Source organism: Zonotrichia albicollis, chromosome W (genome assembly GCF_047830755.1).
Source record: "Zonotrichia albicollis isolate bZonAlb1 chromosome W, bZonAlb1.hap1, whole genome shotgun sequence".
NCBI classification, from domain to species: Eukaryota; Metazoa; Chordata; class Aves; order Passeriformes; family Passerellidae; genus Zonotrichia; species Zonotrichia albicollis.
This window is the reverse complement of record NC_133859.1, coordinates 3,252,293-3,279,804: the sequence shown is the minus strand read 5'-3', so window position 1 is coordinate 3,279,804 and position 27,512 is coordinate 3,252,293.

Below are 27,512 nucleotides of genomic sequence, written 5' to 3'. Positions count from 1 at the left end.
CAGTGCGGGGATGGGTCAGTACTCCCCATGTTTGAAGCAGCCGAGTGAGGCCAGAGGCGCCGGCTGCAGCAGGCTGCGGGGGCAGGGAGAGAAGTGCCCTGCGGAGAAGCGAGTGGAGGAATGTCAGTGATAGTATTTATCGTGTTTGAATGTAGTGATTTGTGTAGAGTGGTACATTTTAACCGTGAGTACGAGCTCAGAGAGTTCCTTTGCCCTGGATGTTTGGACTTGATCTCTGGACTGTGTGCTGTTATTTTGATTGTGCCAGGAAAAATTGATGTGAGTAAATGCTGAATTATGGTATGCTGTGTTGTGTTGAGAAAAGTGAGCACTTTGAGAAATAGGCCCTTTCCCAGTGATTTTGTGTGGTGATTTTCTTCTACTGCATTGTGGTAATTTGATTCTCAGATTGTATACTAGTGTTTGTGGAGATTTTAAGATTTTGTTGCAACAAGAGTGGCATTTTACACAGGAGAACTATGGTATGGTGATTTATGCTTAACTGTGATAAAGCGAGTTAAAGGAATTCCAAGAATTCTCCCCCCCACAGCAATTCGAGCCTTGGCTCTAGTGAATTTGAGATAAAAGGGGAGGGGTGCGTGTGTGTCTTTTTCTGTGGGCATATCAGAGTTTCGGCTGTGACAAGTACAGCCTTTTTGCAAGGCAGTAAAACAAGTGTAAGTAGACACAGTGCTTAATTAGATTGTGCCAGAAGAGAACTAGAAAAGACTGGTATTTTGGAAAACAGAGTTTAGATAGAAGAGATGAATGAAACCTATGAGATTTATGAGACTTCAGCTGGTACTGTAGTATGTCTGGACTGGGAACAGTCTGCTGTAGGGATATAAAGTTCTCTGTAATAAACAGAATAGCCTGCCTTTGCGGGCAATTCCTCAGAGCCTTTGGTGCATCCAGAGGCTGGCATGCTGCGTGAGGTGACAGTGGCTGTCCCCTGAGCACCACTGGCTGCCCTGTCTCCCCAGGGAACATGGGAATGACCTGTGGGCAAAAGCTGGATGTGCAGGTAGTATTGCAGCGCGGTGTTTGTGAGAAACGCTGGTATTGCTCTTCTAATAAGTGTCAAGGCACATGCCCCGAGTGTAAATCAAAGGTTTCTGATCAAACTGATTCAGAACCTAAGATCTTAAGGCTCGTGTGTGGAAATCACATCTGATACCTGCCACCTGGAGCTGTGTGTGTGTAGGAGGAAAACTGAGAAACTACTGTGAAGGTTGGTGAAAAGAGGTTTGAGTGGAAGCAAGATAGGGCAAGGAGAAATGCATAATCAGAACTGACCAGAACAAAGAGGTTCCTAAATTAGCCACATTTAGGAGGGGCTCACTGGGAGAAGGCTGCCCGTAGGAGCAATTCGGCACTCTCACCGCCGCAGCCCGGGTTCGATTCCCAGTCAGGGAACCAAAAATGTCATGGTTTGGGCCTGGCTGAGAGCCAGTGCCCCCATGAAAACACCCTCTCCCTGGGGTCTGCTGTGAGATGTGACCAGGAATAAGCAAAATAGGCTCCAGCTTAAGCATAAAGAAAACTTTATTACCTAAACTACAGGAAAATAGGAAAAAACTATAAGGAAAAGGAAAAAAATTGAAAACCTTACAAAAAACACTTTCCTCCTCCCCACTACCAGAATTTCCCAATCTGATACATTCTCCCAAATCGCCAACTGCCCAGCCTGGCACCACCGTTTAGTATACTCAAACTTCAGTCCGTGAAGAGGAGAGGAGTCCTTCTTGTTCCATAGGCTTCCCCTGGAAACATGCTGAAACATCGTATGCTTCCAATGTCACTCGGCACCGCCCGGAAAAAGTCCTTTTGCCACTTGTGACATCTTCCTTCCATGCTCAGTGCTCTCACCACTGTGCAAGGACCAGAGCTGCTTTTAGGGTTGTGTTTTAAGGATGCCTTGTCTCACTCCAAAAAGGCACACTCTCTGCTTTGGGACATCTGTCCCCCCCATATTTTTCCAACCCCCTGGGGCCGAGGGGTCCCCACGATGAACCCTCCTGGTTCTGAGGCACTGCTTCCCCCCCAAGTGCAGTCTCTGTGTCACAGGAAAAAACTGAGTCCATGGCCACAAGAAAAGTCCAACCAAAAGGCCACTCCAATCATCTCTCTCCCCACTCAGTCGTGTCCACAATCCTTCGGGCCAGGTCCTTGTCTCATCTCATCTCCTATTTCCCTTCTTATTCAGCTCCGAGGAGGATTAGCATTTTTGCAAGGCCCCAATCATGAAAGAAAGGGGTTAAAACTTCAGTCTCTCTCTGTCCAGGAGCACTCCGACACTCCCACACGCGCAGCAGCTGCTCCGGCCTGCTGGCACTCCTCACCCCCCCTTTCTCCTCCTGGGCCGGCTGCTATCACATTCAGACGCCGGCTCTCCTCTCTCCCTCCGGGGGGGGGATGGCTGCCCGAGGGCTGTCTCTTGGGGCTGCTCTTCCACCCTTCCATCCTCGAGGGCCTTCTCACCCCCCCATCTCTGTCCAGGCCCCGGGCCTACCGCATGGCAGCCCCTCCCCCGCCCAGCAGCAGCGGCTGGACAGGGGAGGGAGATCTGACCTCCTTCCCTCGAAGTCCCAAGCTAGCGTCCCAGGGCCGAAGCTCTGCTTTTAACCCCTGTGTATTCTCGGAGGTGTGTCCAAACCGCACTGGTCACACCAGGTGCCAATATCAAACTCCAAGCATCCATTGGTTTGACCACAGCCTCCCAGAATTCCCACTTCTTCCTGGTCAAACCACCACAAGTACATATGATTTGTTAAAGGCTCCTCCCAAGGTAAGGGAGGAAGGATAAAGATGACCTCCCCAAAAGGGAAGAATTTTAGTCGACACAAAGGCCATATATTCAGTTTTAAATAAAGCTTCAGTACCTGTGGAGAATGTTTATGTTGTAGTGTGGGGAACAACTAAACAACTGGCCAGTCTGAGAAGGCATACTTTTGGAAACCTCTAAAGTAACATGTGTACTATGTGTACTTAGAAGCTTTTGTACAATTCGCTCAATTTGCTAAACATTCTCAAATGAGAAAGGTGACTCTGGAGGCAAATGAAGATGTTAGGCTTAACATTAACAGACACTGAAATTAAGAAAGACATTAGTAAGGAGATATTAGAATAAGTAAATAAGTGTTTTCAAGGGTATGGGCCTCTGTTGTACCAGGGAGAGTAAAAAATGCCCCCCCATGGTAATCAAGCTTAAGGAAAAAACACAACCAGTGAGAACTGAGTAGTACCCTCAAAAGCAAGATAGGGAAGGAATCAGCCCAATAACTGATAGTACTGGATTGAGGGCTGTCAATAAGATAACGCAGAATTTATACCCTGTGGTAGCAAATCCATAGACCTTACTAACTTGTTTAACACCTGAGCTAACCTGGTTCACTGTTTTAGGCCTAAGAGATGCCTTCTTTTGCCTCCCTATCCACGAAGCCAGCCAGAACATTTTTGCATTCAAACACAAGCTCACATAGTCCATGTGCCAGAAGGCTTCAAAATTCCCCACTCCGATTGGAGAATAGCTTGCAAAGACCCAGAGTCCCGGGAAGCTCCACAAGAGGAAAGGAGGCTGTTGCAGTACGTAGATGATCTTATAGTAGCCACTCGGACGAGGGAAGCGAGAGAAGCCTGGACGGTAAGCCTTTTGAATTTCCTAGGACTCCAAGGACGCAGAGTCTCAAAGAAAAAGGCACAGGTAGTAAAACAGAAGGTAATCTACCTGGGGTAAGACGTGAGTGTGGAGCAGCAGGTTTAAGGCAGGGAAGCCATATGCCAAACCCTGAACCCCAGACAATGAAAGAACTAAGAACCTTCTTAGGCATGGCAGGGTAGTGCCAGCTGTGGGTTTATAATAATGGACTGCTCTCAGACCCCTCTATGCTCTTATTGCTGATGGAAACAGAGATCTCCAGTGGACTAAAGACGCCACACGGGCCTTTCACCAGCTAGAGAGTGCCCACATGTCAGCTCCAGCTTTGAGACTTCCAGATGTAAGTAAACCATCCTTTCTATTTTTCCACGCAAGGAATTGCCCTGGGAATATTGGCTCAGGACTTAGGTCCATACTGAAAGGCAGTTGCTTACTTCGCTAAGCAACTAGATGCAACAGCCAAAGGATGGCCAGGTTGCCTCAGAGCTGTAGCAGCAGTTGTGCTGAATATTCAAGAGGCACCCAAGTCTACCCCAGGACAAAAATGACTGTGCTAGTGTCCCACACAGTGTCTGCAGTACTGGAAGTAAAGGGTGGCCACTGGCTTTCACCACAGAGGTTTCTGAAATACCAGGCCATCATGGTAGAGCAAGATGATGTAGAGATAGTGGTGACTAATGTTGTCAACCCAGTTACTTTTCTCAGTGGAAATCAAGAAGAAGCAGTAAACTATGATTGCCTGGAGACCGTTGAAGCTACCTACTCCAGCCGCCCAGACTTAAAGGACACTCCTCTGGATGATGCAGAGACCTGGTTCACTGACAGGAGGAGCTCCATTGCCAGTGGAAAGCAACATTGTAAAGTACACAGTGACTACCTGCAGAGAAGTAATAGAGTCTGGACCCTCACCAACAGGTACCTCTGCACAGAAGGCTGAGATAAATGCATTGACCCATGCCTTAGAAACAGCAAAAGGCATTCAGAGTTGTGCATGCACATGGAGCCATGTGGAAGAAGAGGGGACTGCTGACCTCACAGGGAAAGAAGAGACAATCCAGCTGCTGGAAGCAGTTCAGCTACCTGAAAAAGCATATTAAGGCACACCAGAGAGTGAGCTTAAAATTGGAGGAAAGAAATGAGCTGGTAGATGAAGAGGCAAAGAAAGCAGCAAAGGGTGAGGTACAGATTTTCCTCGAAGGTAAGCCATGATACAATAATACTAATCAAAAGAGACGTACAACTGCAAGGGGTGGGCTACCATTGAAAGAGAGCTAGTAATCCCTTCCCATTTTCGTGGTTACTAGTGAAAGAAGAGCAGTAGAAAACACACTAGGGACTAACTACTTAAAAGCATTTATAGAGTGTGGCTCCTTTCTCAAAATGACCAAGGCTGCGAGTGATACAGAGTGCATTGAAATGAAGTGTTGACTTTGAAGTAGTAATTCCCACAGGCTATCTAGAACACACATCTGATTGAAAGAATTGTTGTATCGTTGTCAGGAATTTATATGCCACTATCACTCAGGTGAGCTGATAATGTGATCCTTGCCTCCAGACTAACCTCAAAATACCCCCCGGGCCAAAACTCGGTCAGAATGGGAGAGGCCATGAGCCTGTACAGCAGCGGCAAATCAACTTTTCAGAACTCCCAAAGAAAGGGAGGTATCAGTATTTACTGGTATTAATAGATACATTTTCAAGGTGGCCAGAAACATTCCCCACCAGAACTGTCAAAGCTCAAGAGGTGACCAGATCATTTTTACAAGAGATAATACCACGCTTCAGAGTTCCAGCCACAATATCCTCAGATAAAGAATCACCTTTCATTTCCAAAATAGTGCAACAGATTAGTAGCCATCTGGGCATAGATTAGGAACTTCACACCCCATACCGCCCCCAATCAAGTAGCCAGGTAGAGAAAATGAATCATTTGATTAAGCAGCAGATTGTAATACTGGGGCGAGAAGTTAATCTACCCTGGCCCCAAGCTCTTCCACTAGCACTATTGCAAATTCGAACTAAACCTTGAGCTAAAGAAATGCTGAATCCTTTTGAAATGCCTTATAGAAGCCCATATAAAATACAAAGGGAATGTCCAGAATGTCCACCTACATGGTGGCTTTAAGAAAACAGCTCAGAGAAACTGAGAAACATGTGGCTGGAACTCGGAGCAGGGAGTTAGATAGCCTGGGGATGATGTATGTGTTAAGTCTCTTACAGAGAAGACTTCGGAACCACAGTGGCAGAGACCACTGCAAGTACCTCTCACCACCTTCACTGCAATCAAAATCAAGGAGCAGAATGCCTGGATCCATCACTCTCCGGTGAAGAAGGCCCAGAAGCCCCTTCAGGAGTGACACCAGGAGACAATGAACTGAGACTAAAACTTACTCGGGCAAAATGAGTATATTGCGGTCGGGAGAAGTTCATACTTTAGTTTACAGAATTGTTTTGTATGGAATTATAACTGAAGTTTTAGAACTAGAGAGTACCTCTACCCAAAGCAATGCTGAATGGCCTTGGTCCCAGGCGTTTAATCAGTATACTGGACCCATGGGAAAACCTTCTGAGATAAAAGATTTAAACCTATCCACTGTAGTAATTCACGGGGATCAGGTATATGAGGAGCAGGAATTGCAGGAACGGGAACTGTGGACACTTCAAGGGATCAGAGGAGAAGAAATCAAGGTAGGGTGCTGGATGATAAATGGGACAGCTTATGAGAGACCAAATGAAAATAATGTATCCTCTCCTGGTGTATACGAACACCAGAAAGTTTGTGATAGCCTAAGTGAATCAGACTGTTGGTGTAATTTCACCTTAATACAGCCTGTAGAAGTGACCTGCTTTTGGGCTCAGGATGCTATCAGACTTTCAATTAAATTCAAAGTAGACACTGCAGTTTTTACCACAGCAGGGCCTTATACATCCCATACTAAGACTCAAATAGTTCAGACTCAACCCAAACTTGAACCTGAGGTGTATGAAATAAGCCCCTATGTAGTGAGGAATGTGGGTGAACAACAACTATTACTCAATCCAGAATGGTCTCTCAAACGTGTGGAGTTGATAATGCAAATTAACATCTCAAAAATCCAACCAGCCTGCTCCTCATTCCTAAAAACATCCTTTGAGGGCTGGACAACATGGTTACAAAGACAGGCATATCTCAGGAGCAGAACAAGAAAGGATCTAACTGGCATATTAGGGACAGGATTAGGAGTTTTAAATGGAATTTATTCAGAATTACTGATGAATAAGCTGGCCACTGCAGCAGGTAGCCTAACAAAATTGAAGCAGCCTTTGCAGTCATCTCTATTGGCATCAGGAACTAGCCAGTGGCAGATTTCAAAAGTACTGTCAAAGTGGGAAACGGCCGGGGACCAAGACCACAAGTTAATAGTAGAAGCACTTAGTACAGTTCTAGATAATGTGTCTTTAGCTTTCAGTTGTATACAAGCACAGTTATAGATGCAAGCAACAGCAGCTCTGATCATACAGGAAGGGGGTGAAGGTAATTTTCCAGCTGAAATTCAGAAAATTGTGTGGGATAATGCAATTGATTTTGAAAGGAAGTTTCAATCCTGGTGGACTATGGTAAATTTCACCTATGATCCTGTTTCTAATGTGGCCACTGCCTTTGTGCTTACCATATGTAATGCCACTGTTTATGTTATCCATCCCATCATTGCCCTAAGATTAAACCATGAAAAAACAATACTCTGTCCTTCAGAACATCGAGTGTGGGCATGAAAGATGAATGAAAAGTGGCAGACAGTAAACTTAGAATCCTGCATTACTAGAGAACAAATGGGATTCATTTGTGAAAGCAATACTATTAATGCCCAGGATGTGTGTTTGGACACTGAACAGAGTATTTGCCACTTTGAAATTCATCCAGTCACTGACCAGAAAACTGTGCTCGTATATACTGGGAAAGGGTGTGTATGCCTGAGAACTGTTTGTGCTGCTGTAAAAATTGATAGCAATGATGTTATTTTGTTTAGTAGAAATCATTCTAATTTCTGTATTTGTAATTTTGTTTAGATTATCGGATGTGATTTTTCGTATTCGGTACCAGTGACATCCCACCAGCTGATCAAAACCAATTACACAATGTATCACAAACTATCACCTACCCCTATTGGGATAGACCTGATGGACCTTACCTTAGTAAAACAATTAATTAAGCACCAAGACCTACTAAAGATCTTGAAGAAAAACTCAAGGAAGCAGAGAGAACCGTCCAGCGTGATACAAAAAGAAACAACTAGAGTTCTGCAATGAATAGAACAAAATGCAGATCATCACCGGTGGGATATGATCTTTGGGTGGTCACCAACTGCAAATGGAATCTTTAATAAGTTGTGTCATCCCATTGTAGTTTTGTTAAGCTTAGGATCATCTGTTATATTGTTAATTTGGAACTGGAGAATACTACAACAAATAGCTGTATTAACCACTTTGTTAAACATACATGGTAAAGCATTAAGAGACACTTATTGTCGTAAGGGTTTGCATTAAGTAAAAGAATTTACTTATTTCCTAGGAAAAGGGGGAATGAGACAGAGTAAAAATCCATTTTGAATTAGGTAAAATGTCTAGGAGCGGTGAAAAGTCTGTGAGGCCAAAGCTGAAGGGAAAAAGTGCAGGACAGAGATAGTAAGGAGACAGAGAGAAAAAAACAGAAACAACCACAAGGTCGATCTGCCCTGACCTACAAATTCTTTTGATAAAGAGGAACTGGCAATAAATGTCACGCGGAATGAATATGTATGAACCTATTGTGAAACTGTATGCATATGTATTTGGAAGGGGAGATAAAAGGAGACCTGAAATCCTCAGAGGTACGCATGCCTTTTGAGGAGAGTATTCTCCGCATGCGTCCGGCGCTGTGATAAACATACCAAGCTTTACAACTTTTATAAAGTTGTGAGGTTTCTTCTTTTCTCTGCAAAACAATTGCGCACATGGGACTCATTGATGCAGATTTCACGGGGCATATTTGTGCCATAGTCTCCACGCCCACCCCCACCCCCCCCCGTCACTATCCCGAAAGGGACGTGGATTGCTCAGATTGTGCCCTTTAAGTCTTCTGTTCGCAGCCCAGGTGACCAGTTGCAAGGAGACAGTGGCTTTGGATCCACTGGGCCGCCTCAAGTTCACTGGACTGCTGTCCTGTCCAAAGAACATCTTGAGATGCTGTGTACCCTGCCCATCCCTGGCGCGACACCGCTGGAGAGCTGCCTCCGCGGGCTTCTTGACAGCGGTGTGGACATCACAGTTCTCTCCCTTGCCGTCTGGCCCCCGGAGTGGCCCCTGAATCCAGTGGAGACGCCTGTCGCGGGATTGGGAGGGACGGCGCAATGCTATGTGAGCCAGCAGCCCGTGTTGATCATGAACCCAGAGGGACAGACGGTCATGACTTGGCCTCATGTTATTTCAACTTGTGCTAATCTCTGGGGAAGGGATGTTCTGTTCACGTGGGGGGTGTGCATCGGGACAGGTTTTTGATGGGGGCCACTGTGATGAAGGGTGCAGGGTGTCCTATGCCTCCTTTAGGGAGGCTGGTGGACAAACCCATCTAGGGAAAACCAGTGCCCGCCCCCCCCCAAGACAAATTAGTCACTCTTCGTAACATGGTGCAGGAGCAGTTGAACCAGGGTCAGCTGGAGCCTTCTACCAGTCCCTGGAACATTTCTGTCTTCTGCATCAAGAAAAAATTCTGGGAAATTGAGGCTGTTACAAGACCTCCAAAAAGTCAATGCTGTGATGGAAAGCATGGGAACATTGCAGGCGGGCATGCTGTCGCCTGCCATGCTTCCGGCAGACTGGCTGGTCCTCATAGTGGATTTGAAGAATTGTTTTTTTATGATTCTTTTGCATCCTGATGACAAAACAAAATTTGTCTTTTCGGTGCCAGCAATTGACAATGCTGAGCCTGCACAAGGATATCAATGGAAGGTTTTGCCCCAAGGCATGCGAAATTCTCTGGCCATATGCAAATGGTATGTGGCCCATGCCTTGTCTGGAGTTCACAAGCAGTTTCCTGATGCCTGTCTCTATCATTATATGGACAACATTTTGGTGGCTGCATCCACCCAGGATGAGCTGCTGAGGATAAAGCCTCAGTTGCTCGATGCTTTGCATTCTCATGGGCTGCAGGTGGCTCCAGAAAAGGTTCAACAACAACCTCCTTGGAAGTATTTGGGGGTCAAAATTCTGTAACGGACAATCCAACACCAGGAGGTGCAATTTGTGCATTCAGTGAAGACACTGAATGATGCCCAGAAATTGGTAGGTGTCGTCGCTTGGTTGCGTCCGTACTTGGGACTGACCGATGCACAGCTGTCTCCTCTGTATGATTTGTTGAAAGGAGACTCTGATCTAAAGTCGCCTCGCACACTGACCCTTCAGGCACATCAGGTGCTGGAGGTGGTTCAGCGAGCTGTTTCTGCTTGCCAAGTTTATAGCATTGATCCCTCCATTGATGTCACTGTGTTCATCACCACTCCAGATTCACATCCCACAAGCATCATTGGCCAGTGGAGTGACAAATGGTCCAATTCCTTGCACATCTTGGAATGGGTCTTCCTGCCCCATCAGCCGCAGAAGACGGCAACCGCATTGTTTGAGCTGATTGCTCGCTTGATAATCAAATGCCGGTAAGGGTGTTTGCAATTGATGGGTGCGGATCCCGCAAAAATCATACTCCCAGTACAGGGGGAGGATTTCGACTGGAGCTTTGCAAACAGTGTGTCCCTGCAAAGTGCTCTGGAAAACTTTTCAGGGCAGATCACTTATCATCTGCCCAGCCACAAGCTACTGCATGTGGCAAAATTAACACAAATCTCTTTGCGGCCCAAAAAAATAGTCAGGAACCAGTGCAAGGACCCACTGTCTTCACTGACGGTTTGGGGAAAACAGGGAAGGCCATTATTACTTGGAGGGATGGATCTGAGTGGCAGGTCCTGGAAGGTCATGAGGATGGGTCAGCACAATTGGTTGAATTGAGGGCTGCTGTCATGGCATTGGAGAAATTTTCCCAGGAACCTTTCAATTTGGTCACAGATTCTGCCTATGTGGCCAACATCGCACAGTGGTTGGGTCATTCAATTTTGAAGGAGGTCAGTAATCTTGCCTTGTTTCATTTACTGAAGACCTTGTGGTGTGCCATTCAGGCCCTGACGCAGTGCCTCTCCGAGTGTGTGCTCGTAGTCACCCCGGCTTGCTCTGGCACAGCGAGCAGTGAGGGACACTCTCCCATTCCTGGGGAGGTCAGGAGAGTGGCTAAGGCTTTCACCTTTCAGACGAGACAGCATCACAACCTAGGTAGAAGAAGGAGAGTGGACTCCAGTTGGGGGCAAAGTCCACGTTTATTCCAGAGCTCAAACAAGGGCCCTAACCTAGGGGATCCAGCCAACTGAAGACACCCGATTTGGGGTCAGCAAGGTATTATAAAGGGGGGAGTAAACCAGGGAGGGGTTTGCCCGCCTGCCAATGGGGATACAGGAGGGCGTGGGGATCAGGGAAACAGGCAGGTAGGGGGACCAATAAGGGGCACCTGAGGGAGGGGCCCCAGTGCCTGAACCTATCACTCGACGCCCTTGGTAGAAGTTTCTAGAGGTCGGGGATGGGCCGTCGAGTGAAGGACAGGACACCAGGGAGGGGTTAAGGGAAGGATTCAGCCACTTTTGGGGAACAGGCGGAGGAGGTAGGGAGATTGACATTAACAAAAAGGGAGAAGGCAGCAGGGGCAGAACCATTATAACAGGGGGGAACTGGGATAAACCAAAGTACAACTTAATGCAACTAAAACATATAAGAACACAATACAACTAAGCCCAGCTTCATTTGTTCTATGTTCTGCATGTCAGGAGTCGCACCAATTTGCCGGGGTTTGTAGTGGAAGGTAACGTGAGGGCTGACAAGTTGGCTAACCCAGCGTGGGTAGCACCTCAGCCTGACACACTCACTCAGGCCAAGGTATCGCATGGGTTTTTCCATCAGAATGCACATACCTTGCAAAAGCAGCTTCACTTTACGTCAACTGAGGCTCTTGACATTGTCGAGGCGTGTGACGACTGTCACGCTCTTGCTGCACCTTTTCCGGCAGGGGTAAACCCCAGAGGCCTGAAGGCTTTGGAGCTTTGGCAGACCGATATCATCCAGATTGCCGAGTTTGGCCGGCTCAAGTATTTGCACGTCACTGTGGACACGTTCTCCTCTGCGATGTGGGCTTCGGCTCACACTGGAGAAGAGGCCCGCGATGTCCTTGCCCACTGGAGGCAGGCCTTTGCCGTTCTGGGCATACCTTCTGCTGTGAATACTGACAATGGTCCTGCTTACGCATCGCAAAATGTGCGGCAGTTCCTGCAGTTATGGGGTGTGTCACACAGGCCTGGTATCCTTCATTGTCTGACTGGTCGAGCTATTATAGAACGCGCTCATGGTGCTCTGAAGCAGGTTCTTCAAAAACAAAAACAGGGAATGCATGGTGAAACCCCGCACAGTCAGTGGGCAAAAGCTTTGTATACCATCAATCATCTTACTTACAGAATCAACTTATAGAATTCAAATAATCCTGTAATTTTGAATCATCACCTTTCCTTGCAGGCTGAGGACGAGACACATGAGCCTCGAGCGAAGGTTCAGGTGCGGAATTTAGTCACCAAACAGTGGGAAGGTTCCTATGACCTAATCGCTTCAGGGCGTGGGTATACGTGCATATCCACAGATACTGGGGTACGCTGGGTACCTTCAAAGTGTGTTTGTCCTGACCTAGGACTGCAGAGTCAGAATCTGGCCGACAGGCAAAATGGAAACCGTGACCAAACTGAAAGTCATCAAATGGGTGAATCATTGTGTGATGACTCAGATGCAGACGACGCAAGTGATCACTCCGATGATTCCTCCATGAGTGGTCACTGAACATTTTTCATTTTTCTTTTTTCTTTTTTAAACAGAAAAAGGGTGAGATGTCACCCTGTTCTTCTAAAGTTCTAAGCCTTCTGATGTTTACATTTCTGTAATGGAGTTTCTCACGCACTTTTCATGTAAATGATGATTGGTTTGCATTCCTTTCTGGAGGAGGAGAGAATTGATGGACTGTTGGTTTGACCAGTGTGGTTGGAGAGGTGGCAATGTCATCCTCCAATCCATGGTCACTTTTGAAAATCTATATATGTTGGAGTCAGAAATTAAACTTTCTTTTTTTTTACCTTGGAGGTTCCAGTGGCCATGTCATTTCATTTTGTGTCCTACAGTGACAGGGAGCCGCCCCTGGCAGCTCCACCACTGAGCCAGGCCGTTCCTCAACGGCAAACCTGTGCGATCTGCACCCAGCACTGGCACCGGGCCAGCGAGTACATCTGGCAACCCCACACCCTCCGGGACCCTGGCACAACCAAGCCAGCTCCCAACTCGCAGCGGCACCCCACGCAAACCTCACCTTCTGCTGTCTCCACCTGGTGGGCAGACATTGGGAGTTGCTGCAGCCCCCCGAGACCTTGCTGCTTGCTTGAGAGCGGCCAAACACCTCCTAAACTTGACAACCTTTAACCTGGTGTCCCCGGGTGCTCTTATCTGTGGCTGTAGCTCTATCCACACAGAGCATCAGCCACAACTTTCCCAGGCATTTTCCTGGGGAAGGCTGTGAGAAGATCAGAGAAAAGAATGATAAACAATTCTTATCTTCACTTGCCGCACCTGTTATTGTGAACATGTGGAAGGTGTTATGGAGATTTGTTTACCAAAGGATGATTTCTTAATTGGCCACTGGTGATGGTGTTTGGATTTTAATTGACCAATCAGGTCTGACTGTATCAGACTGTCTGCAAGGAAAATGGGTTTTTCTTAATAATATAGTGTAGTGTAGTGTAGTGTAGTATAGTACAGTACAGTACAATAAAGCAATTGATCAGCCTTCTGGAATCATGGACTCAATGCTAATTATTACCCCATTAGGGTCATGCTGCTACGATACTTATCATTCTTTCTTCTTTTGTAGGCATCTGGACAAACCATCAAGATGTTTTCTTTCCCCTTCTAAGAGGGCTTATTCTGCTAGATCTTCCCGAACCCCAGTTCGGCACTGAAGAACCTCCAAACAACCATGTGTTAAGGCACCTCCCTGCCCTTCATACAGAAATTGTATTCAAACTCCTGTCCTCCTCCAGTACCAAGTTATTATTATTCCATATTCCATCATCTTTGATTCTCTTAACCACCCTTCTTCTTTTTCAACCTCTCTTTTTCTCCTCTGATTTAACACACTTTGGACTGCACAAGATGTATACACAATTAGTTTATCTCTAAAAGTAAGTCCAAAGCCCTTTTTTCTTCTGGTACAACCCCCATTTCCAGTTGCATCTGCAAGTTTCTCTCCAACAAGCTGTTGCCTGCCCCAGGAACCAACAAGACATCTCCTATCCCCCTGCCAGTCTCTCTCCTAATTACTCCACCTTCAATGACAGGGATTTTAAACCTTTCTCCTTCTGCCCCTGCCACCTCCAGTGTGTCACCACCCATATCACATCTCCCTGCAATCTCCACCACACAAGTTCTCTCCTCCCCAGAATGAACCACAAATTCCAATACTTCCTCTTGAGGACCTGCTTCCCAAGTTATCAAAGGCTTCAGACAGCATTTATCCCCCATAAAACAGAGCCCATGATCTTCCCACTCCTTCACAGGGCACTTCCCCTGAAGCACCACCAAGTCTCCCTCTAGGGGAGGGTGCCCTCCCCTGCTACAGCAGAAACAGGCATCCCTAGTCCCTTCCCAGGACCCTGACCACACTGGGGCTCTGCCTCCCTCTTGAACCTCTCCCACAGATACAGCGGGAGCTGGAATCACCGAGGGAGCAGAGACAAGAGTGGGGGTCGATAGTGAGGTTGGAACCAATAAAGGGACAGAATTAGGAGCAGAAGTCAGTAGGAAAGCCAGAATCAACAAAGAAACAGAGGTAGGAGCAGGCAGGTCCAGAGTCACAGTGGGGACAGGAGTGATCACGATCAGTACGGGGAGGGAAGGCTGGAACTCCTGGCACAGGCAAGGAACCTGATATGGGTAGGGAGACTGGAGCTCCTGGCATGAGCAGAGAAACTGGAGACAGGGAGAGGCAATGGGAGACCCCAGAGAATCGGGTCCCAGCCGATTCTTTGGTTACCCATCTCATTTCCTCATGTGTGGTGGTTTGACCAGGAAGAAGTGGGAATTCTGGGATGTTGTGGTCAAACTAATAGATGTTCGGAGTTTGATATTGGCACCTGGTGTAGCCAGTGGGGTTTGGACACACCTCCGAGAATACACAGGGGTTAAAAAGCAGAGCTTCGGCCCTGGGAGGCTCTCTTGGGACTTCGAGGCGAAGAGGTCAGATCTCCCTCCCCTGTCCAGCCGCTGCTGTTGAGCGGGGGAGGGGCAGCCATGTGGTAGGCCCGGGGCCTGGATAGAGATGGGGGGTAAGAAGGCCCTCGAGGATGGAAGGGTGGAGGAGCAGCCCCAAGAGACAGCCATCGGGCAGCCATTCCCCCCCCAGGAGGGAGAGAGAGGAGAGCCGGCGTCTGAATGTGATAGCAGCCGGCTCAGGAGGAGAAAGGGGGGGGAAGAGTGCAGCCCGGCCGGCCACAGCAGCGCCTGTGGGAGTACCGGAGTGCTCCGGGACAGACAGAGACTGAACTTTTAACCCTTTTGCTTCATGACTGGGACCTTGCAAAAAAAATGCTGATCCTCCTCGGAGCTGAATAAGAAGGGAGATAAGAGATGAGATGAGACAAGGACCTGGCCTGAAGGACGTGGAGAAGTTTAACTGAGTGGGGAGAGATGATTGGAGTGGCCTTTTGGCTGGACTTTTCTTGTGTGGCCATGGACTCAGTTGTTCCTGTGACACAGAGACTGCACTTAGGGGGAGGCAGTGCCTCAGAACCAGGAGGGTTCATCGTGGGGACCCCTCAGCCCCAGGGGGTTGGAAAAATATGGGGGGGACAGATGTCCCAAAGCAGAGACTGTGCCTTTTTGGAGTGAGACAAGGCATCCTTAAAAGACAACCCTAAAAATAGCTCTAGTCCATGCACAGTGGAGAGAGCACTGGGCATGAAAAGAAGATGTCACAAACGGCAAGAAGACTTTTCCGGGCGGGGCCGAGTGACATTAGAAGCACACGAAGTTTCAGCGTGTTTCCAGAAAAAGCCTATGGTGCGAAAAAGACTCCTCTCCTCTTCATGGACTGAAGTTTGAGTATTCTAAAGAGTAGTGCCAGGCTGAGCAGTTGGTGATTTAGGAGAATGTATCGGATTGGGCAATTCTGATGGCTGGAGAGGAGGAAAGTGGTTTTTTTTGTAAGGTTTTCAATTTTTTTTTTCCTTATAGTTTTTTCCTATTTTCCTGTAGATTAGGTAATAAAGTTTTCTTTATGTTTAAGCTGGAGCCTGTTTTGCTTATTCCTAGTCACATCTCACAGCAGACACCAGGGTGAGGGCATTTTCATAGGGGCACTGGCTCTGTGCCAAGCTCAAACCATGACACCATGAGAAATCCATTCCCCTGACATCCAATGCATTCCCCCAACAACTTGAACACATTCCCCTCTTCACAGCACAGAAAAATACAATCCACCTTCTTCCAAAAAAAGTTAAACTTTAAATCAACAATCCATATCACATATACATTCATTCATTCATTCACTCACTCACTTTTATTTCTTTAATATGTCTCACTCACTCCCACTCACAACAGGACAACACAAAAATAAAGTACCTTTGTTCTCAAGACACTTGGTAATATCCACCCACAGGTGCTATAAAATCTCAAAATGTTATTGGCCAACCCTGGATGCTCTTGGGTATCCCTAAAGCCAGCTGTGTTGTTCACCCCTGGATGTTCTTGGGCGTCTTTATCCCTCAATCCAGCTGTGTTGTCCAAGTCCAGATGCTCTTGGGCATATCCTCAATCCGGCAGAATTTTGTTCAACCCTGGATGCTCTTGGGCATATTTATCCCTCAAGCCAGCAGAATTCTGAGGGGCCCCTTCTACTTTTTATCCCACTTTCCCAGTGGATTGTGCCGGGAAAATCCTCGGCTCCCTTCCTCCAAGGAGTCCAATCCCTTCCCTGAGATCCAGTCCCAGTTACTCCAGGGGATTCTCCCACTCCTTTTATCTCTCGCTTCGTCTCTTCATTGGCCATTTTTCTTGTGAAAGAACAGAACCACAGCATGGGGGACTCCTCATACACTTAGCAGGTCTGGGATAACCAGCCTGCCTCTTATTCACACACACATTCATTCCCCCGTATTTCCCCCCCCCAAAAGAATACTTTACCAATCCTCTTTTCTTCTTCAAGTCTTCATGCACAAGAATTTATGGGGCTACTGCAGTTTTAGGGAGCCTTTTTTTTCCCTTTTCTTTGCTTTATGTGCCTCCTCTTGTCCACCGTGTGATAGATGAGTAATGCGATGATTGACTCTCACAATTAACAGATAAATATCATGTATATAGGTTAAGAGAAGTTTTATAGACTTATAGTTATGTTTTACCTCCTTGTGTTGTTATCAAGGGGCAGCCGAGGTTGAGACATTTGGGAGGGTTGGCTTGTCACTACGGCAACATCTGACCTCCAGTCAGGATTTGAGGAAGTAAACTCCACCACTGGACAGTGAAGAAGGAGTCGACGGACAGAACTTTGGGAGGGGCAAAAAGGTTAAGAGGCAAAACCTCCATTGTGTGGGCGAACACACGGTGGGGAAAATCCTTTGCTCCCAGTGCCGTAATATTTTCTCTATTCAGCCTTCTGTTGTATTTTTGATAAGGTTTAATAAACCTTTCTAAATTTATGACAAGCGAGTAGCCATTTCTCACAATCGGGTGTTCTATCTGCATTCGCCGCTCATGACATGAGAGACAGAGCGAGGCTGCCTAAACCTGGCAAGGGCGTGCCTTCCTCACTTGGGATCTCCTGGTGGTCTCAGGAGTGAGGTGTTACATCTGGGATGAGCACCCATTTGTGAAAAACATGTTCACTCTCCTGTGAAAATTTTAAAAGTTTAATAAAAGACAATAGGAAACAAGGACCATAGAACAAAGGTTATTACAGCCGGGTGCATCTTGGCACTCAGGCAAGACCACACTGTTACCTTCGGGGATACCCCTTAAATACCTTTTCCCTTACATCAGCCTGTTGCATATTCATAGATCCTTATGCATATCCATAAACTAGTTTACATATTCCAGGAACTATTTTACATGGCCCCTCCTTGGGTCTGCCTTTTTAGAGCATGAATGTTTCTTGGCTGTGGTTTTGGCTCCTTCTCCTTATCACTTCCAGTTTGGGTCTTGGTCCATACTTTCTTCAGATGGTGAGTGCTGATAGTTGGCATATCTGTAGTGAAACAGAGTGGAAATTTACAAGGGAAGAAATCCATTTCGGATTTAGGTGAAATGTGCCGTTTTGACTTATTAAGTCTGTAGCTTGCTAGCGTAGCTGAGATACGCTGTTTTAATTTGTTTAGTCTGTGCCCAAGACTGCCTGTTCTCACAAAAAACCTATGCTCGAAAAACTGCCTCAGCCGAAGGAAAAAATGCAAAATAGGTAAGAGGGGCCCCTTGAACTTTAAAACAGATGAAAACCAAAGCTGAGGTTGCAGGACACAGGGCAGGATGACCCAAGAGATCTTTCTGTATTTTCTGATAAAAAAACTAGCTTTAAGTGCAACATGAAACCAGTAAAATGAATATGTATGAACCCATTGTGAAATTCTATGCATATGTACCAGTAAGGGGGATAAAAAAGGATTGGGAGTTCTCAGGGGTGCGCATGTTCTTTAGGGGGAATGATCCTCACATGCGTCGAGCTGTAATAAACATACCGGCTTAACAACTTTTTACAAGTTGGGGAGGTTTTTTTTCTTTTAGCAAATCAGTAGCAGGTGTCCTCATCCTATGTTCACTGGATGTTATCTCATCCAAGCAGGCATTTCAACACAACCATAGCTATTTCACTGCTATGTCTAAGCTTAATTAACAGTAGATATACAAACTATATCTTTATAACAAAGTTACTTTAACATCACACATAAAAATCCATTTTAATATTTGTGAAAAGCCAATATTATAATATGTATATATAACATTAAGACATCACTTTCATCTGTCCATATCTAGCTTTATCTACCAGCAGACCCACAGTTTGTTTGTAAAGACAAATCTCTCTCATTCCGTTGACTTGTAGGGTGCAGTGCTTTCAATTTGTGACTAAAACACCAGTGCTATTTTATTCTTGCCTTCAAATGAAAGAGTAATCTTATTCCAAAATGTGGTCAACAATTCAAAAGAGAAAGCACCTGACTTTAAGTCTCTTTCTTCATATTACAGAACACTGGTGTCTTGGTTTAAAACAATTTAAAGAGGTGGACACTCTAATATTAGTTACCTCCCCTTAGTTTCAACCAGTCCCTTTCCACCAAAACTAAATGAATACGAGTAGATGTAAGTGAAAAAATACCAGTTTACTAACAAGTGAAACAGCAAAGGGCAAAAAAAAAAAAAATAAAAGGCAGTAAATAATCACTAGATACAAAATTACTAAATGTCATTGTGATAAAAAAATTCACTAAATTTAGGAATCGTATAATTATCTTTCTTAATATTATGCAAGCGAGAGTAAGCAAGGTTCAGCGCTGGGCGGCCAGGAGTCCCTGCTTCTCTTAGGCGTGCAGCTTTCCCCCCTTAAATTTCGCTTTTTATTGTCTTCTTCTCTCGGATTCCTGGATGACGTGGTCCGTCTTCTGCGCTTGCTTCTCCGGTTGCTAGGGGGTCTTTTTCTGCCTTCTGGTGATCGTGGGATGAAGGCCCCAAGTCTTCCTCTTTGGCCGCTTTCCTTATAAGGCATATCTATAAGGCAAAATTGTACAAGCCAAGCAATTCTTGTGAGGTTAAAGATTGTTACCATATGTGGCAGTATCTAGTTACATAGGGTATCCTATACCTATAGGGTGGAATTTGCAAGCCAAGCAATTCTAGCGAAGTTAAGAATTATTACCATATGTGACTGCACATAGGTACATATTATATCCAGCTAAACAAGCGGTTATAGCTGTTTAGCTATTGTTTTTATAATTTAAATTATCTAGCTATTAATGAACAAATGTTATGCCACTTATTACATCATGAACCCCACAGGAACAGAGACCCGAAATGGCAGAATAACTCCTTCTCCACACAAGATGGCACTCCGAAGCTGAGCATGGTTTGAAAGACAAAGGGAAGATGGCATCTGCTCTCTCTCTCCTCCTCTCCCCCCCCCCCCCCCCCCCCCATCTCTGTGTCTGCTGGATCTTTATCAAGAAAGGCAGATGGCACTCTCTCAAGGGCTAGAACTCATGGAAGGACTTTGCCTTCCTTGTGGCAGGAAATAGGAGACAAGGAAACTCAGACAAGAGCAGGGCTGCCCCCTCTTCCCCGGCCCTGCGCTGCTGGGAAATTTGCCTTGACGCAGTCCAAGATGCAAGAGAAGGACAAAAGGGAAGGGGAAAAAAACCGAAGCAGAGTCTCTCCATTGAGAGAAGACCATGAGAGAAGAGAGAGCTTGGCTCCAGTGCTTCAAACCATTTACAGGGACCTCAGCAAACCTCCTGACCTCGCAATAATGTTTCTGGCTGCACCACTGGGCCTTAAAGAGACAGTAACAATTTTTGGACACAGATAGATATGGAATACAGTAACATTTTGGGTTCCCCAGGACAACTGGAAAAGATGAGATGCAATTTACAAGTTGAAGATCCTAAAGTACATAAACAGCCTTCTACTTGTGCCCAGTAGGACGTCTTTGCAATCTTCTCCAAGGCAATTTTTTACAAGACTTAGCTCTGAAAACAGGTTGCTCCAGGGATGGTTTGTGACAGGATGTCTACCCCCCTTTCCTCTCTACCACAGATAGTTGGTGCATGAAGAGATAACCTGGGCTGAAAGGCCCAGCAAGGGGTCATCTCTGGCACCCAAAGGGCTCAGGCATCAGCTAAGAATCAACATCTTAGTCTGGAGACCAGATGTGGGAAGAGATAAAAGAAATATTCTTGACTAAGAGACACTGTTTTACAAACTATAGAAGACACATGAGTTATCACAGAGGCAGAAGCCTCTTACACACACATCCTGAAGCATTTGAGACTTCTCCCCAGAGTTTGGACACAGATACTGTGGTTACTTTCCCAGGAATTGAGAAAAAGGATCTTGATGTGTGCCCCACCAACAATTGATTGGTAAGATACACTGAATCCTAAGTTATATTATTTCTTCACTAGCTGTAACATTAATAAGTACCCTTAACCTCACACTGTATATATCTACTAGTAGTTTCTTTTTTGTCTTTATTCCTGTGTAGTATTAGTTTAAGTCTTATGTCTGTTAGTTTTATGTCTATTAAATAAATAATTAATTCTATAATATACCAAATCAGCCATTATTAAAGAACTTGCAAACGAGAATGGGTTTTGGGGTGCTGACCACCTCAATAAAGCTACTGCCTACTGCCAGAGGCCTGGACAAAAGGCAAGGACTTATCTAATCCCCCACATCCATTCATAACAGTACTACAGTGCATTTTTTAGCATTCATCATGACTTTTTCTTCCTTCTACACACTACTATATTCTATAAATATTAGATCATTCAGATCTCCCTTTTCACACTATTTCAGATTTCCTCTAAGAGTGTAACTAACATTACTTCTGAACTGTAAAAATTCTGAAATTGAAGCACACGTGAGGTTAAATTTTGGGCATTTGCTGACATAATTTTATTCTTTTTTAAGTATGAGACATACCATATCCTAAACTAATTCTATGGAAGCCACAATACTACTCATCTTCTTCCATGGACAATAATTTGTTAGGGAATGTTGAGAGTACAACCATTGTCTCCAGCAGCTCCAGCCTAGGACTTCTTCCCAGCCACTGGAGTCCAACCTTGTTTGCCTGGGGTCCATGCCTAAGCTGAGGGACCATTTCCCATTTGCAGGTCCAACCAGTAGCAAAGATGAACAAATATCCCAGAGACATGCACACAGACACTCAGAGGACACTGACACCGCTGATTACACAGACTGTTACAAACAAGGCATTGTCTTCAACAGCACCTACACACAGGACCCACATAAACCAAACAGTCATTTCTCCTCTTTGGCTGGTAGGAATAGGTTACTAGTGAAGGCACACACAATGCTCTTTAGATTCACAAACACATGCACATTTTTGGATGCCTTGAGCATGGCACAGCTCTTTCTGTCCATCTAATATCTCTGCCCAGATCCCAGGCCCTCTTACCTGCTTCACAGGTCCCTACTCCATGGCTAATATACCTTCAAGCTTTCTTGGGAATTACAGATGCACATATCCACACACCAGGTTAAGGAAAGATAGACACAGCTCACACAGTCTCTGACCTGTAGTCCTGATCTAGCTGATGGTGCTAAGCCCCTCATTCATCATGCTGATTGTCCTGGGGTGACATTATGATGCTTGTATATCCCCATTCATCTGTTCTGTGCCTTTAAGACTGGCTCTGAAGAGTGGAAGTTTTGTTTGGGTTTCTCTTATCAGGGACGCAGAGGAAAGCGGTACATAAGGCTGTTTTTTCACTTCCAGCTTCAGCTTGCTGCTTTGTGTTATGAACAAAAATTCGGTTAATATTTTTTTTGTGAGAAAGAGTTACAGGGACGCAGCCAGGTCTCTGTCTCTGCCAGAGTTCTTAGTGTTTTGCCATGGTAATCACGGGTCGTTGGAGCTTATCTCCTCTTTTGTATTAGTAAAAGGCCTGGCTGGGTGGGGTGATGGCCCTTCCCCGAGGCAGTGCGCTCTTCCAACATAGAGAAGACACCTGAGAGGGTGGGGGGGTTATGCAAAGGGACTCCAAAGACCAGAATGCTTTGTGGGACCACGACTCGAAACCCACAGAGAAAACCCCAAAAACAACGAGCCAAATAAGAGCTGAGAGACTAAAGTGGTGTCTGGACATGAGGAGCCGATTGCTGAGCCTGCAGAGATGCGGAGCCCCTCTCGCCCTGAGCAGAGAGTCGTCCCGACGCCAGGACCAAGCTGGACAAAATCACCAAAGGACAAGATCAGACAGGGACATCACGCCCTAAAGGCTCCCACGAGGACCGGATCCCCCGGCTCTGCCCCTAGTGGACAGAGCTGTGCATATCCTCCTCCTCTGAGTCGCCCTGGGAGACGCGACGGGGACTGCAGCCCTGCCGAGCCGCCCAATCCTGAGCTGACCACTTTTAATAAAGGCATTATAAAAGAGAAGAAGTCTCCTGGCCCTGTTTATTTCACTTTGCTTGCTCTTTTTTTCTGCTCTTGCTTCTGCTCTGCTTTCTGCCTCTGCTTATTAGCTAGTTCTAGCTAAACAGTCCACATTGCTTCCTGGACTGTTTCTCCTCTCCTGTTCCTGTGACCATCTCGAACCTGCTCCGGACTGGGACCCGGGAACACCAAAGGTTCAGCTGCAGCAGCTGCCCCAGCGCCAGAGGGACTGAGAACAGAGCAACCACCCCCCGAAAGAGACTTTCTGATTTTGCCATCTTTCTCAGAGCGGTGTCATCGGGTATTGTTCATTTTGTGTGCTGGGGGGTGCGGGGCCAGTCAAATAAACAGGTTCTTTCCACCTCTCTCCGAGGAATTTTTTCCCGAACCAGTTGGGGGGAGGGGCTGTGTGGATTTCGCTTTCTGGAGGGGCCCTCCTTTGCAGATTCTTTAACAAATTTGCCCTAAACCAGGACACTGATCCTTCATAGCAGCTGGTTTTTAGGACACACACACATACCCTGGTTCCCACTCCAGTGTCTGAAGATTTAAGTAGCTAGCCCTGAGACATTCACTCACTCTAGTAGCTGGCACCACATGCCAGAAGTGTCTACACTATGGTCTGACTCCAGTAGCTGGCACCCAGTTCACTCGCACCAGTTGACAAAGCAGTTGGCACCCCCGACACATAAAGCTTTGGCCTCTCAATTACTGATACTATGGCACTCAGTCCAGTAGCTGACACCACAGGTTGCAGGGCACCTACATGTCCAGGCTAACTCTAGTTGCTGCCACCAAATTACACACACACACACACACACACATTTCACCAGTAACTGGCACTTAGTCCTTTCAGTCCACATACACACAAGATAGTGAGATTACTCGCATATTTAACAAAAGATATTATAAGAAGGTATAAGAAGAAAGAACTGACTCTGGTGATCAGGTGTAGTACTCAGCCAGACAAGCATGCTGACAGGCCCCACTACATGGGACCAGCCCCTTTTATACTCATTGCTGTCTACTCCACCTCTGTTCCTGTATGTTCCCCCTTTCTCCTGCATGTTGCTTCATGGGTTTGTAGATTCCTGCACCCTCTCACACTCCGGGTGTTTGGAATCCCCCGATTTACAATCTTATCAGTTGCAAAGTCCAGGTTGGTCTTTGTAGCAAGGCATCTTGCCCCCCACAAGAGCTTATCTGCTGCTTGTTACCTGATTAGATAACTGAAGCAGGACAAGCTGTCCTGTAGTTAGTTATTTTGGTGCCATGGGGTTAACACTGGTCTGTGACTGTGGTCGCAAGGGTTTGCAGGTGAAGAGAGAGGCGAGAATGTTGACTCCATGATCAGAAGGCTTGATTTATTATTTTATGATAAATATACTACATTATAACTATACTAAAAGAACTAGAAGGAAAAATTCTCAGAAGGCTAGCTAAGAATAGAATAGCAAGAATGAATAACAAAGATCTGTGTCTCGGCAGAGAGCGAGAGCCAGCTCTGCTGTGAGTGGTCAATAAATCCAAACATCCACAGGAGACCAATCACGGGTCCACCTGTTACATTCCACAGCAGCAGATAACCATTGTTTACATTTGTCTCTGAGGCCACAGCTTCTCAGAAGAGAGAAAAATCTCAAGAAAGGAGTTTTCACAAAAGATATCTGCTACACTGGTCTAGCATCTTCCAACAAACAGTGTTGAAGTGAGATCTGGCAAGATAAGCTGGATTTCTGACTGACAGACACCTCACTTTTCAACTATAAAAGCAATAACAAATTTTCACAAAGAAGAAATAATCTATACATTTTCTTCAAAAAGTATGGAGTTTCTCCTGCTCCAAGGTTACTCCCCAGGGGTTAAGTGAAGGAATCTGTGTACATTATTGTAATTTCAGTGGTAAGTTGCATTCCACTCTGTGAAAAACTCCAATCACTTGTTTTTAAAATTTAAAAATATTAATAGTAATAAAACGGTTATAAAAATAGTAATAATATTAGAGTAATAAAAATGTGGACAATATGGATTAGGACAATACGAGACAATAAAAACAAAGAGTTATGGACAGTCCGGGTACCTCTTTCTGGGCAAAATAAGTCCAAAAAAGGACACACGTCAACAGAGGATTAACCCTTAAAAGCAATAGCCTGTTGCATATTCATACACCTCATACATGATGCATAAATTCCATTCAAATACAATATTCTGTCTGGTCATCGTCAACTTCTTCCTCTGAATCCTAACGGCACATTTGAGGCGGGAAGAAGTTCGTTTCTTCTGATAAGAGGGCAATAAATTCTCTTTCTCTAAAAGATTTAGGTGTACTGTGGCTGCTATCTCACTGTGAGTCCTTTCTTTAAAAAAGTATCCTACATAGCATAGTTTCTATTTAAACATTTTTTTATAACCTAAAACTATATTTAACACACTAGTTAAGAGAATTAATACAGCATTACTTTCTAACACAACACATATAATATTCATTTTAATATTTGCGAAAAGCCAATCTACGCATTTTTCACACTCTTGGAACAAACTCTCATACTTAGTTCCCAGTTCAGTAGTTATTGGATCTATATATGATTGTTTTCTTATCATCAGATATTCTGACACAAGCAAGTTAGCTTTTCCACCTCAGTTTCTCAGAAAACTGCATGATAATTCACACTTTTTGCTTTATTCTTTCAATTTGCCACTAGGCAATAAACTGAGGCTCACTAACAAAAGGAGAAATTTGCATGAGACAGAGCAAATATTTTTTGATGGCAGCTGTGAGAGACTAAAAGGATAGCTGGCTCAAAATAATTTTGCTGTGTGTGTGAGGGAAGGGACAGGTCGGGCCTTGCCCTGGTGAGGCAATGCCCTGCTCTGCACATCCACCCCCTGGGGCTTGTATCAAAGCCCCACAGTGGCGGCCCATCACCTGCACACTGGAGGCAATGCTCTACACCCCCATCCCTGCAGCCCCAATCCAGCCCCAGAGTAGCTAGATGACTGGAAGTACCACCTGGGGGAAGAGCCCAGGAAAGCCAAAGGGTATTTAACCCAGGACATGCAGTGAGCACATGGCTTGACTCCGCCTCCCCCTGGAATTTCTATTAGCTGAACACTGCTGGAACCAGGAGTGGTAGCTATATTTGTTCTTTTCTGTGAGAAGCAAGGCTCTATTTAAAATTTTTGAAAGTTTGATAAGGGATAAAAGGGACAATATCCAGCACTGGGATGCCTGGCAAACTACCAGAAGCACACAGATAGCTTAAAACCATTTTCTTATATACTTTTTGTAATATATGTTATAAAATAATTCATGCTTAAGGGGAGAATGTATACAATAAAAATTGTAAAATACAATGAGCGTCTGACCACAAGCAGCCCAGAGACAGATAACTACTCTGGAATTACAAAACTCCTGGAAGCAGCAGGAGAACAATTCTGCATTTACTAAGAAAAGAATGTGACCCTGACATGATCTGAATTTGGGGTCCAGGGACCCCCTCTCCGGTCAGGAGGTGCCCCACTGATTTCAGTGGCCTGACAGGATCGGGACCTGGCAGAACCAATCAGATACCGAACCAAAGCCAGAACCACAGTCAAATAGAGGATAAAAATGGGCCCAGAGCTCTCAGGAACTTGGAGCCATCCAGAGAGGGATCTCTGGGGCCGAGGTGCTTTTCACTGGGAAAAGTCTATGTGCATGAAGAATCCACGTGGGGAAAGGAACTGTAAGTACTGCATGGTTCAGTGGGGTGTGATCGAGCATGTGTGAGTGAGGTGTGATTTTATCACGAAGCAAGTGTGGCCCTCAAGATCGCAGTTCCACTCTCTCGCAAGGGAAGTGGTCGGTTGCGGGGGAAGTGGACGCCTTGGCTCATCACACATCTGAAGCCTGAAACTCGGGGGAGTTCAGGGGTTCGATCATGGGTTTGGATCAGGAGGAAAGGGACATTCCCAAAGGGTTTGGGAGCTGGTAAACCTTCTGGTCCGGAAATTCAGGTAAGAGAACTTGTTACCAGCCTATAAGCCCACAGAACGGTTCTCCGTGAGGCTAAGTAAGCTGGTAGATTTTTTTCTTCAGCAAACGTCAAAAAACGGTACTGGGTAGAGACCTGGGATTCTCTTCGAGAATCCTAGCAGAAACAAACACAAGGTAAGAAAGGCTGGGAGAAGTAGTTTTAAAAGATGGGACAGAGAAAGAGCAAGGCTCAGGGAAAACCCCAGGAGAAGCCTTCGAAAGCCCCAGAAAAGATCCTACCTGAAATCCCAAGGCATAGTCCATTGGGATGGATGTTAGAACATTGGGAGGACAATCCTAGGAGGCAGGGAAAATCTAAGGAGAGAATGATCCATTTTTGCCTCGAGAAATGGGGAGGGAAAGAGATCGGGAGGTACGTGGTCTGTCCTGTTTTTGGCACGTTCGAAACCATGTGGCCGGTCAGTACCCCCAAGACTTGGAAGAATTAGAATATGCAGGAATGTGGGGAAATGCTTGTTTGGGATTATTCCCAATAAGACCCCACAGGAGCTCGAGGTGGGGAATGGGAGCTGCTGGATAACCTC